The 13,908-nt window shown below is 35.8% G+C and overlaps 1 protein-coding gene across 3 annotated transcripts in view; it reads right to left on the bottom strand.

The window, feature by feature from the left end:
• Positions 1-13,908, bottom strand: part of Kank (KN motif and ankyrin repeat domain-containing protein 2 kank) — a 367,377-nt gene that overhangs the window by 61,793 nt on the left and 291,676 nt on the right. The gene's annotated exons all lie outside the window — the stretch shown is intronic.

Below are 13,908 nucleotides of genomic sequence, written 5' to 3'. Positions count from 1 at the left end.
GGTATAAATGCTTCAGTCATTCATAGTAGACAGTATTCTGAGGGTTGAAATTTAGTTTCTTGATTCTATTTTCAGTGACGTAACTAAGGAAGGGCAAAGGGGGCTTGTACCCTGGGCGCCGGATAGGTAAATATAATAAAATACATCAGAAACTTAACAGGACAACAACGACTCACCATCATTAGGATCATATCCATAGAGCGTAAGTTAGCTTCAAAGCTATCTTTTGAGAACATTGTAAAAATCTCTGCATCCAAAAGAGCCTGCTTTTTATGTTTTCATTTAACTTACACCGTTTTAAGAGATTTGCAAAATGTCCGAGTATAATACTCGGACAACAGCTTGACTGTCATATATAATATTCTATTCTAAAGCAATAGACTGTTGATTCATTCTACACATATGCACATCCCGATATATATATATTTTTAAATGATATTGTGATTTACAGTTATTATGAAACGACTATAAGAATATGTAAAGCATGCTACTCTCAGATTATTTGGCAACCAAATACAAATCAGTTTGGTGTTTTATCTTGTACTAAAAATTAAATTATGTGCTGCAATTTTGAAATCAAGCTTTACCACTTGAAGAAAAATTGGAGCAGAAGAACTACTATGTGATGCCAATATCAGGTGTAGTCGGGGAGCGTTTAAGTTTGGTTGGGCAAGGGGGCCGCTAAGGCGAGTTCTTGCCCCCAGGAGACAACTATCCTAGTTGCGTCGCTATCTATTCTGCATATTATACAAAAACGAATCTGAGTTTGTGTGCGACCGAATCACGTAATAACTACAACAACAATGAAAATTATACGACCGATATTAGTGTCCATCCATAGCTTTCAGGGCTAATGAGATGAATACCGACACTTTCGATGTCCTTTATGTACAAATTCAGCCACTATTGACATGGAGCGTAGGAAGAGAATGACATTACGGATTTTTATCGTTACGCTTTCATTGAAATGCGTATCCAAAGGAGGGAGTGGTTCAAATCCTATCCAGAAACCTATTCTCTCCGTAAGAACAAGGGACATTTTAATGCAGTTCATTTTCTTCTATCAAAAGAACTTACTTTAAATACACAACTCAAATACGAATTAATATGTAATTTTAAAGGTTGCGTCAGAATAACCACGTAGTATACAACGTTATTCGTATACACAATAAGCTAAAAAGTATTTATTTTTGCCAAACAAACAGTACTCTCTCGGTAAAACTAGAAACTAGATGGTAAGACGTCTACCTACGAACAAGACAGCCCGATTTGGATCCTCAACAGGACAGAATTTATTATCCCGTTACCCTGGCTGAAATTTTATCTCAGAGTTCCTTCCAATCTTTGGAAAATGAGTAACTGGCGAAACTCGGAGCTAAAGGCTGCTGGAGCGTGGCGTTGACCCCATCACCTCATCTCAATACCTACTAAAATACAAACATGTCTTCAACAGTTGACAATTTCATGTTCTGCCAAACTCGGTCATAGCGTTAAGAAATACAGGTTTTATTGACTATTTGGTATTCTACCTTAGATGTTGCATGTTTAATATTTATATAGAATGAGTCTGCGTCATTTATATGTACAGTATATTGAGAGATCGGATTTCGTCTGCACGTGCACGGAAAGAAAAACAAATAATTGGGTGAAGTAATTTCTACATTTTGTGACTGAAATTTTGGAAGTTTCTCCGGGGGGAATGAATTTTCTTCGGGGGGGGGGCGATTCCCCCCGGGCTATCCCCTGAATTCATCCCTGCCCACACCAAAGGCGCGTATGCTGACTGTTTAACTACGAGGGAGTTCCTGAGTTTGGTTGAGATCAGATTAGTTTCATTGATCATGTATGATACATTGTGATTATTTACTTTGAAAAAGGAAGAAAAAAAAACTTAAGAACAAAAGTAGCAGACACACAGTTTTCTTTCTTTTTTCTTTTCTTTTATTTTAATGGAAGCCTATCTAGATGGAAGAAAGTACGTCGAAACAAGGAGATAGAAGAGAACGGGATGAAAGCGCGACCTTTCTGCTCTAGTGCATGTGAAACCTCGGAAAACGTGGGAAGTAACAATGAAAAGCAAGGAAGGGAGTACACACTTTTAAAAGCAAGTCCACAAAAGGAAATAAATGTAAACCAGTAAGAAGTCTCTATGTCCAGCACCAGCAATAAAAATAAGTTACTTTGGATAATTTATTATTTAAAATCTAGCAAGAAAATTAATTAATTGCCAAACCAGAAGGAAAAGCACAATACAAAATTTATTATCTGAACATGAAGAAGATCGTAGGGTAAAATACACTTAAAGGCAATGATTTTACGACAATGTATACATGTTTACAACATTTTTTCCTTTTTGACATTGATACTATGTGATCAATCGTTAAGTTTTACATTCCACGCTTATGCCGCTTAAGCTAAGGTAGACGGTGAGGATAAGAAATGAATGCAATGGTGGAATGAAGAAAGTGAGAGAACCCCGAGAAAACCCGTGCGCATGGTGTTTCTCCACCACAAAGTTTACTTGGTGCGAGCTGGGATCGAACCAAGGACCCTATAAACCAGAGGTGAACGCTCTACCACTGAACCACCGGAGCCCCTGATGCTACATGGGTATTGAACCTGTAGTTTAATATGAAACTCCAAGCACACGTCCGTCTGTCACATTTTCTTTACTAAAATGGTACACATTCACACTAGTTTCGCACACAGACACAGATTTGCATACACAGTGTCTAGCATAATTATTCGGACAGTTTTAACGAGATACATCTAACAGTTAGTGACAAAGAAATGAAAAAAAAAATTGCACACAACAGTACATTAAAAAAAAGAAGCAGTATCTGTAGACCTTAAAAACACAATGAGATGGTTAGTTCCTGTCTGCGGTACGAATATAATTAATCGCAATTGAAGCCATATTAAAATTTCTGCCAGCAAAATTATTCGTACAATGCGAAACCTATTAAAATTATACGTACGAATACTTCGAAAGGAGTGTTGGGTTGAGGGTGATGTTAGTCACTGCAGTCATTCGCTGTTGTAGAGATAGGGCAGGTTTGTATTACGCACGAGCAAGGGTTGAAAAGGGAAGAGCACGATGCTTGAACAAATGTAATTAGCAATTTATCATCATGAGAACGGGAAAAGCTGCAGAAAATTCGAAGATTTGCTGCAAATAATAATAATAATAATAATAATAATAATAATAATAATAATAATAATAATAATTGGTCTAGGAATTAATTCGTGTGGTTGGTACGCACACATTGAAGCTGTAGTACAAACACAAAATACATAAATACCTTAAGAAAAATATTGTCCATCGCTAGCCACCACTTTCGCCCATCTGTCAGGCAATGTACGGATTCCGTGGCGAAAGAAGTCCTCATCCTTGGAAGCGATCCAGTCAGAGACCCATGTTTCGATATCTTCTGAAGAAGTAAACCGCTGTCCAATCAAATCGTTGTTCATGCAATCGCACAAGTAGTAGTCCGAAGGAGCAACGTCTGGTGAATACGGCGGGTGGGGTAAAACTTCCCATCCGACATTTTCTAAATAGGTTTTGACCGGTTTTGCGACATGTGGGCGAGCGTTATCATGTTGAACAATAAGTTTATCATGTCTGTTCTCCCATTCTGGTCGTGTTCTGGCCAGAGCTTGCTTCAAACGCATTAATTGTCGTCGATAACGTTCTCCATTTATAGTTTCACCCGGTTGCAGCAGCTCATAGTACACCACACCTTTCATATCCCACCATATGCACAGCATAACCTTTGCACAGTGAATATCTCGTTTTGGTTGTGATGGACCTGGTTCACCTGGTTTCACCCAGGCCTTTTTTCGTTTAGGGTTCTCGTAATGGATCCACTTCTCATTACCCGTAATAATTCGATGCAGAAACCCCTTTCTGCTCTGTCGTTGAAGCAGCAATTCGCAAATGGTTTTTCGTCTTTCAACGTCTCTGTCTTTCAATTCATGTGGAACCCAATGTGACATCTTTTGAATCATTCCCATGGCTTTCAAGCGTTTGGAGACTGTTGTTTGATCAACGCCTAATGCTGCTGCAAGTTGTTCCTGCGTTTGACACGAATCCTGCTCGAGCAATGCTGTCAATTCTTCGTCTTGAAATTTTTTTGGCTGTCCAGCTCGCTCTTGGTCTGCCAAGCCGAAATCACCACTTCTAAACCGTGCAAACCACTTCTGACACGTTCGCTCAGCTAGAGCATGGTCACCATACACTTCCACCAAAATACGATGACTTTCAGTCGCACTTTTCTGCATGTTAAAGTAATGCAGCAGGACACCCCGCAAAAACACTTTATCAGGCACAAATTGCGCCATGTTCACTTAACTACAAACTGGTGTTGTTGACGCTTTAATCCACTGCCCTATACTACGAACGATACGCGATGACAGGGGTTTGCAACACATGTGTGGATACACGGAACTGTGGGACGCTCCGTTCGTTGCGCCATCTCTTGTCCACCCGCACGAATTAATTCCTAGACCAAATAATAATAATAATAATAATAATAATAATAATAATAATAATAATAATAATAATAATAATAATAATAATAATAATATAAAAACACGACTGTAGGCTACACGAAATTATCAAGCGATACAAAATTGAAGACAGAATTGATTTCATTCCTAGCACACGACACCCAGGATCAGTTTTAAAGAGAGAAGAATCGGCAATAGTCCGAAAGGTGCAAAACGATCCACGTAGAAATGCTCAAAAAATCGCCGCTGAGATGAATGCCGTTTAAATCCAAGTTCTGTCCCCGTTAGTAGCCCTTAGGAGGAATGGTAACATGAGGAAAAGTAACCAAAAAAGAATCCATAGTTCTTGATGTTGCTGAGGTCAAAATAATTAAAATCACGATAACGTTAAACGGGGTTGGATGGTTTAAACCAAAGTATTTACACCAGCTGTTAAAAAAAAAAAAAAAAAAAAAAAAACTGGTTTAAACCAAAAAGCGAAAAATGTTCGTAAAAGTGTGTGTTTGTAAAATCTTGATGGACACACAATTGTGGGTTATCACGTTTCAATCCCGTATATTATTCGTATTATATTCAGACCTAAATTCCCCATTCATTACTCAAAGGGATTATACTACAAAAGCAACTTTTATTTTTTGTATAAGTTTATGAATGTTTCTTATGGGATTTTTTTATAGTTTATTATTATTATTATGCAGTTGCAATGAAAGAAAAAAATTAAATATTGTTTCGTTCTAATAATATTTACTATTGATAAAATACATCGAAATGCCGTACTTTGGGAGGGGGTGTCATACAAATCGCACGAGATGCATTTATTGAAATCAGAAGTATCTTTGATATCTATTTATGTATAAATGGGTCAAAATGGACTCAAATAATTCTTATCTTTATTCACTTTTCGTACTGATACGCCAATTAAGTCGTTGTATTTCTTTAACTTGGACTAATAAAAATCGTAGTGAACTAACTTGGACTAAATTAGTTCTTCTGTACTCTGCAGTATTTTGAAACTGTCCATATGTAAATCTGTATAATGGTTTCACTTGTTCAAATATTTATCATTTTGTCCTTCTGAAATGACTCTTGACAATTATACTAACAAGTATGTAAAGATCAGTATAGCGTATCTTTGTCAGGAGTCCTTCGTCAGTGAGTCGGCAGAAGTATCGCAGTTGTGGCCAATTAGTCCCGGTTTCGAGTCCAAATGAAGGGCAATTTCCCTCGGATGTAAGCTGAGAAGCGGTTGGATTCCGCTTTAAGCGTTATGTAACCCCTTCCACCATAACCCGGTTGTTGCATAATAAACTTATTTCTGTCCATATGTGATATAAATACATAGAGCAAATTACTTAAACCAAAAAACCTGTTTTTTTTTTTTTTTTTTTTTTAAATAAAAACCATGGTTTTTGCCAATCCTGGTGTTAAAGTCCACGTTTTGCCCCGATCGGCATGGAAGTGAGAAGAGGTGAAAAATAAAGTATCTCAAATGACTCAGATTAGTGTCCAATCCATATTTTGGGTTCGTCAAGCTATTAGGTTACAATCGTGATGACATTTAATTCCAAGTTTAAAGCATGAACGAACATGCTAGAGGGATTGGGTACTTACAGGGACAATGACAAAGGCGTTACTCGAACTTGGATGTATGTGTATGAGTATATTCCAGCGTAACCCTATACATCAGGATCAACTTTAACCAAACTTGGTTGACATACGACTGTCAATCTGAAAAAGAAAATACTGTGGTAGTAAGACACCCCACGGGGTGGGAGTTGGGAGGAGTGACATGTAAAAAAAATGCAAAACGACTGATATTCGTGTTCAATCCATAGTTTCTGGTGTCGCTGAAATGAACAGTGAGGTTTCCAATGTCATTTAAGTCCAAGTTCTTCCCCATCGGCAGGAGTGGGGGGGGGGGTGAAAAATGAAATGTTACAAATGAGATCTATGTCGTATTCATAGTTTCCGGGACGGGTAAACGTCTGATACGTCTCAAATAACTTTTGCTGGACAAACACCGTGTGCGTGTGTCTTCTCGGGGTTCTCCCGTTTCCTCCCACTTTCTTCATTACACCATTTCATTCATTTCTCATAATCACAGTCTCCTTTATCCTAATCCGCATAATATGGGACGTAAAACTCAAAGATTTCATTTCATTTTTTCAAATAACTTTTGGAAGGTAGTTAGTACCCACTTCAAGCTAGATTCTTTATTCATATCAATTTGATTGAAGGTGAATTTTTTGTGGGTAGGGTATTTCCATATTTGTGCCAAAAGCACAGTATATTCTGCATTTTATCATTAATTTTAATTTAAATAAATATTCTAAGGGGAAGGGAATTCAATTATTTGAAACCTATTATTCCCGTGCGAGGAAAAAGCATTCCAGCTAGCTGAGAAATAAAATAACCTTCATACAGTTTTCAACAAAAGTTAATGTGTAATTAGTCAATTTTACCTAAACTAGTGATTCATTCCTCGTGTTATTTTATTTATTTACAAATTAGGATTATTCCTTTTAAAATAGCTATAAAAGTACTTTCTCTGATAAATTCAATGAGAGTGGCTTAAATCTGCTTCTATGGATATAAGTGCTGGAAATTAATCCTATACATCTCCAGTCGGAGCTGGTGGCGTGGTCCTGTAATCCAGCTATCTGAAGCAAGATAGTGTGGTGGGGAACGGCCTACAATGTGAGAATTGATTTTGCGTGATTGTGCATCCGTGAGCTGCACCAGTTTCATATCCCGGTCGTGGTCCAGAGCCTACGTTAATAGTAGGTCCCGTCCTTTATAACCTCGTGTTGTATAAGGACGCAAAGCACAAAAAAACTGAAACTCATATACTGGTATACCAATGTTTGAATTTTGAGAAATTTTATAGCTTTGGTTTGCCTTTACAGGAAAGAAAGTGAAGTTCCATACATGAACATCAAATCACCAAGAAAGTCGTATTGCAAAAGAAGCACTCACGAGTTTTAGAACAACATATGAAGGATGTTCGATGGTGTTGCTGCCTGTTACAATTATCAGCCACAGGAAACGAACGACAAGTACTTCCGCTTCTGATTGTGGCGTTGTCACGGATCAAGAACGAGACATTGCATTTAACTTCTCTATTTGCAATTAAGTTAACGCTCCTCGCAGACATACAAACAGCTGGCGACTAGAATCCTACACGAAATCACTTTATTTTGTTTGTTTTTTGTTTAATTTAGAACTTTACAAAACTTTTACAACTTTAATACAGACTTCAAATGTAATATTATGAGTGTTGAGTGCATTTGCACTACCAACATAATTTTGCAATAGGCGAATTCTGAATTCAAGTTTCGCTTACATGATCTTTTCAGATTCCATATGAAAATTCCATTGTGAGAGATTGTTACGCGAACCTTGAAAAAACGAAACTTAATGTCACCGTCCTGCTAGTGTTAAAGAATAAATTCAATTTTAAATTAATATTCACTCGTTATAAGTTTATTTCTTTTTCATTATTTTTGAATTAATATTAGTACAGTGAAACCTTCCTTAATGGACGAATTTTTGTTTAGTCCTGGCAAAAATATGTGCACTATTATGGGACAGGACCCTCCCTTTAATCGACACGGGCAGTCTTTCCCCCCTTACCCGACACGGTTTTAGTAATCTCTTCATAACGGACAAGAATTATTCTCAGTTTACTCATATTTACCAGAGACAGAACTTCCTTCATTTCGAAAATAAATGCGAGACAGTACAATAGACAGAAAACCTCTTCCCACAAAATGACATAAATCACAGATGTGGTGGACCATTGCACAGAAAACCTGCAAGCTGAACTTGAAATTCTTCCTGTGTCTGTCCACAATAAATTGCTTTAGAAAACCACGAATGAGTAAAAACTCTCGAGGATTCTATGCAGAATTTACTCGTCTTTCCCCTGTTGTCTGCATCTTCCCTTGCAACTTTAAATATAAAGAAACAAACGTCGTTAATTTTACGATAAAATTTCAACGAGAAATATGTTACCACTTACCCTATTCCGAAAATCCACAAGCAATTCGATTGATTGATTTGTTGTGGTTTAATAGGACGTCATTAACCCAGCAATTCGAACACGTAAGTCTGTATTTAGATACTAAGTTTGTAAGCTATATTTACACTTATAACGAATATACTTAAAGAATCTATATACTACATACATCATGAGCTGTGAGTAATCCAAAATTGTGCAATCTCTCTGTAACGGATATCTCTCAGTACCGAACGAAGAATCACGTTTCTTTGTTGTCTGTTACTCAGAGGCTTCACTCGAGTAGTTTTAGTATAGAACATTGTCTTTCATTTTAAATAAGAATACAGTTCTGTTCCTACACAATATTTAACTTTTAATTAAACAATCTACGAACACAAAATGAAAACCCAATATTGTTAATGTTTTAACAGTTTCTATTCGTATCAAGAGTCTAACATCGGTGATCGTTTATTACAGGAATTAGAAATAATCTCTTTATCTTCATATTGCATTATCAGTCTCACTATCAAACAAGCAGCGTTCAAAACTTAAAATCTAAAAACAATATGATACCAACCTGGTGATACCAATTCTTCCATAATTGCACTGCCTGTTTCTAATGAGATTACATCTGTCTTTTAACTGGATTGTATTATTATTTAACATTTCGATGGACATTTCTCTTTTTTTATATATCTTCCACGATTTCTCAAATCTCTACGTATCAAACCATAATAAGTTTTCTTTTGTGAGTATACAGCCTTTAAAGAGGACTATCCAGAGGCTTAATCACAAAAAGGAAAATTTTGCTACTAATTTACCTAGCAATCTAATGTTGTATACACAATATCTTTACAGAAAATACGTTTGCTTGCTATCATCATGGTTTTATGTTAAAATTCTCTACTAACTTTTAACACACTTCTGAGCTATTCAATATAAATTCAGTAAACTTTGATAACAAAAGCAATAAAAAAGGAAGCCGTTACATTGTGTCGTATCACTGCCAAGTTTACACTTTTATGTATACTGACATTTCGTTGACATTGTTCAAGACATGCACTGTAACACAAATCCGTTATATTCATGAGTTCTTCATAGAAACAAACATTTTATTTCATTTGTTTCTACAGCACACAGAAAACAATTCATTTAATATTTTTATCTTCTTGAATACACTTGAAACCTACGCAACAAACAAACAAATTTAATATAAAATTATGTTTTGATTCTGAAGAGGATACTAAAATGTTGGCATTTGCCTCCCACTCCAGTTGCAACTTTTTCGTTTTGCACCAGTGTGCCAAGTCCTATTAACAATTTTTATTCGTCAAGGTCTCATCCAATAAACAAAGTGATACCAATGTTATAGAAAGACCAGTTATTCAATTCCAAAATTTCTCATTCTTTTTCTTTTCTTTTAAATGATTGATAACTAACAATCGTATTATCAATCTTTCCTTGATTTCTTTTTAGTTTTAGCGCCTCTTTCAGCAGCGAGACTAAATGATACATGGACTTACAGCTCATGTGGTTCAGATTCCACATACGCTGTAAGTCCATGATCATATAGGCTCGCTGCTGTCACAAAATCATCTCGTCAGTTCTTGAAATGTACGATCTAAGGATATAATGTAATTCAAATTAACATTTGAACTGTTCACTAACAGAAAAAAAAAGGTTTTACTTGAGATTTTTTAAACATTTGATTTGTTAAGAAGTACGTATAGTACCAGATCCAAGAATATTAATGCTATATTAACTTTTGATGCAAAGTAAGTTGATAAGGATTGCTCTTCAAAATGTATGCGACTTCCCTCTCCCGGATTGATAAAAGCGCCAGTATCAGCCCCACTATGTTTTATTAGTTTTAACTTTACATACTTTCTTGTGGCTACTTTCAAATATGATATATGCAAGAATACTGATGTGTGTAGTTGTATCCCAGCAGTTCCATACATGTTGAAGTTGATTACGGGCTTAAACTGCAATATTATCATTTTAAAGAAACCATACTTAAGGGAAAAGAAGAAAAAAATATCATTGTGCCCCTTCGTGAGCGAGAGGTTAACACGTGAGCTTTCTTCGTGCGTGGTCCCGCGTTAAGTTTTCGGTGTACTATTTTTTCGATTATCTGGTTCGATCATTAGACACAAACATCAAGTGACAATTCGAATTCCCCTTTAAACAGTAGATTTCGTTTCATATAGCCTCGGCGCAGAACAGGAACGTTAAACTGTAATCCCTTAATCATTCTGTACATACTTAACAGTAATCTTTGTTTGGTTTGTGATATTCCGTGCTTAACCTATTGTGTGTATAAATAATGCATCACTAGATATAAAACTAGGTTTCTACAGGCTCTGATAGTAAGATGCAACATCCACAATTTTTTGTGATAGACTTATATTTTCCCAACCAAACACCAACTCTGCTTGGTTCTATAACGAGAAATGATCAAATAATCACCTTGGAGTAAGAAGTACAAAGCAACTCATTTCATTAACTTTTTGTAGGAGTGATCAAACACAGGAATGAGATACAAAGCTTGTCAATTAAATTCTAGAGAGGAAAGGAAGCAACCTGAGACTTAAACCAAAGTTATTAAAATTTTGTACATAAAAACAGTATAATTTATGAAAGAACAAAGAAGAATGGTAACTTAGTGGTAGAGTTCTCACGTCTGGTGTGAGGAAACCATGGTTTGATCCACGGCTAAGCGAGTTTGTGGTCGGGTGTCTGTGAGTTTTCTCGGGGTTCTACCGTTTCCTCCTACATTCTCCTTCCACCATTATTTCACAATAATCATCCGTTTTCAATGCCTTTCATTATAGAACAACAACATGCTTTAAAAGTGGACGTTGAGTGATCGCGTTAGAATCATTGAGAGACTTTAAATATAGATATCGTTTTAGTGGGGAACATACCAGGAGAATTGAAGGATTACGTCATGAACGTAGAGTGGGATGGTCACCGTTACTTCTTATGGCTTAATATCGTTACCCACTGTTTATAAGTACTCAGGAACTATGAGAATGAAACAAAAGAGATTACAATAATAATAATAAAATTGTTTAAAAATAAAACACATCAAAATTACGTAAAGATAGTACTAAGGACACGCACTTAATAACAAAAAATATCATCTCCCCTAACTCACGACAAACTGACAATTTTATGGCGTTCCCAATTCATGTATTTGAGAAGTCGCAGCAAGACCTACAATGTTCTCTCACCATTTAGCCTGCACACTTGGTGCTCCTGAAACCGTTGCTTCACGGTTTCCTGATGTACCGTATCGAGTGACGTAGCTTCGGCACACGCTATGAAGAACTGTTCGAACGCAGCCAAAGGATTAGAACGCAATAGCAAAACCAAATACAACATAGCACAAATCCGGACAAAAGAAAGTGAAACGAAGCAAAAGTAAATTTGTGCTTCAGGACCTTACTAAAATAATAATTTAGTTGTAAAAAAAAAAAAAAAAATATTGTGCGTTATTAGAAAGATCAGGCGAAGTTGAGGAAAAAATAAATTTGTCAAAATATCAATAAAAGAAACCAAGGAAAGGGATGCATGATTATTTCAATACTTGTGAAACTGATTGCAATTGTTTTATAAAGCTGTACTTGTTCTTCTTCTTCTTCTACTACTACTTCTACTACTACTACTACTACTACTACTACTACTACTACTAATAATAATAATAATAATAATAATAATAATAATAATAATAATAATAGTAATAATAATAATAAGATGGTTATGATAATGGCAGTTTTTATAATTAGCTTAACTCTCAAAATGAATATCCGGGTTCGATTTCCGGTGGGAGCTCATGTGATTCGGATTAGGATTTAGGAATTTAGATTTCTGGGCATTCGGCATCTAAGGTCATTTAGCCCGTCATGTACGTCCCTCGGTGAGCACACTATCCGGGGAAAGGGGAGGAAGAAAGAATTGGGGAAGGAAGGAAGAGGCCTGAGACCTATAAGTTAGGTACCATCCCGGCATTTGCCTGGTGTGAATGAGAAAAACCAGGAAAACCTAATTCAGGATGGTTGGCCTGAAAAAGCTTTCTATACTTTTCGACCGAGTGCCCCCACCGGGAATCGAACCCGGGACCGCTCGCTTATTTGGTTCGGATTTTACGTTAATCAGTAGGTCCCGTCTCATATAGCCTCGCTGCTGAAAGGGAAGTTAAACTCAAAATCAACTCAACTTTCAAAATGAATAAAAGAAAAGCATGTAGCCCTCAAAAGACCTGCAAAGTATGATTAGCTTGATGAGATAAGAACGCCCAGAGTTATACGCGTATTTCATGAATTCGCTTATTATTAACTGGGTTCCGTATTGAAGGCACTATGAATAAAAACTAGGAAGGAAATGTGCAATAAGTCTGTTAGAGTCTACAAGCACAATTTCAGCATTTGCCTGATGGAGCGAAAAAATCTCTCTTAAGAAGCCAAATATTGGGTTGCGGAAGTAAAACGAGTGATTTTCCGATTCCTCCAGTGGCAAACTTGCACATCAGTTATAAGAGGATCATCTTTAATTAATTTAGTTTATATTTTTGATGTAATATTTTTAATACATAACAATGTAAAAAAAAACTATCAAACGTTTTACATTATCAAACACAAATAAATATATTCAACACACTGCATAAAATATAGAGGATCCACCCAATGTATAGCCATAACCAAATTTTTTAAAGAGTTTTATATTTCCCGTAGATACGTGGTTTAGACACGTAGGCTCGCATGAAAAAAAAAATAAGAATACCTGGTTTTGCTTTGATAAACAATTCTGAACTACATTTGATTAAAATATTATTAAACTGTGTTACAGTTTTGGAATTGTACCAACGTCTTCCTTACATGCACTTGTGTCAGGTTTTGTTTACTAAAATTCTGTCTATGAACAAAAGTATAATGTTTTGAAGAAGAAATTTGTCTTCCTTTCTTTGTTGTATCTTCAAATACCTCTGCACTCTCAGGGCTCATAGTGGTCTGGTATCTTCCAAATAGTTGAAAAGTGACCATAATCTCATCGAAAAATAACTTTAAACCTTGATGCCAAACTTGGGAATAAATTGAATTTTACATTTTTTTTTTCAACCAAACTAGGGCCGGCTGGTTCATAGCTGACATACGTAATGTTTTAACATGTAAAGATTTAAAATTATTTTACTTTTATTTGTCAACTAATAATAATAATAATAATAATAATAATAATAATAATAATAATAATAATAATAATAATAATAATAATAATAATAATAAAATGGGTTACTTGTATTTAGAGGTTCATTATTAATTACATACTTTTCACGGTTTTGTATTTCAACTTTCATCTGGATGGGGTAAGGCCAAATTTCTATATTTTAATTATGTCCA

The sequence above is a fragment of the Thermobia domestica genome, chromosome 6 (assembly GCF_964235325.1).
Source record: "Thermobia domestica chromosome 6, izTheDome1.hap1.1, whole genome shotgun sequence".
In the NCBI taxonomy this organism is placed as follows: domain Eukaryota; kingdom Metazoa; phylum Arthropoda; class Insecta; order Zygentoma; family Lepismatidae; genus Thermobia; species Thermobia domestica.
Note: the sequence above shows the minus strand (reverse complement) of the source record. Positions and strands in the feature narration are given on the sequence as shown.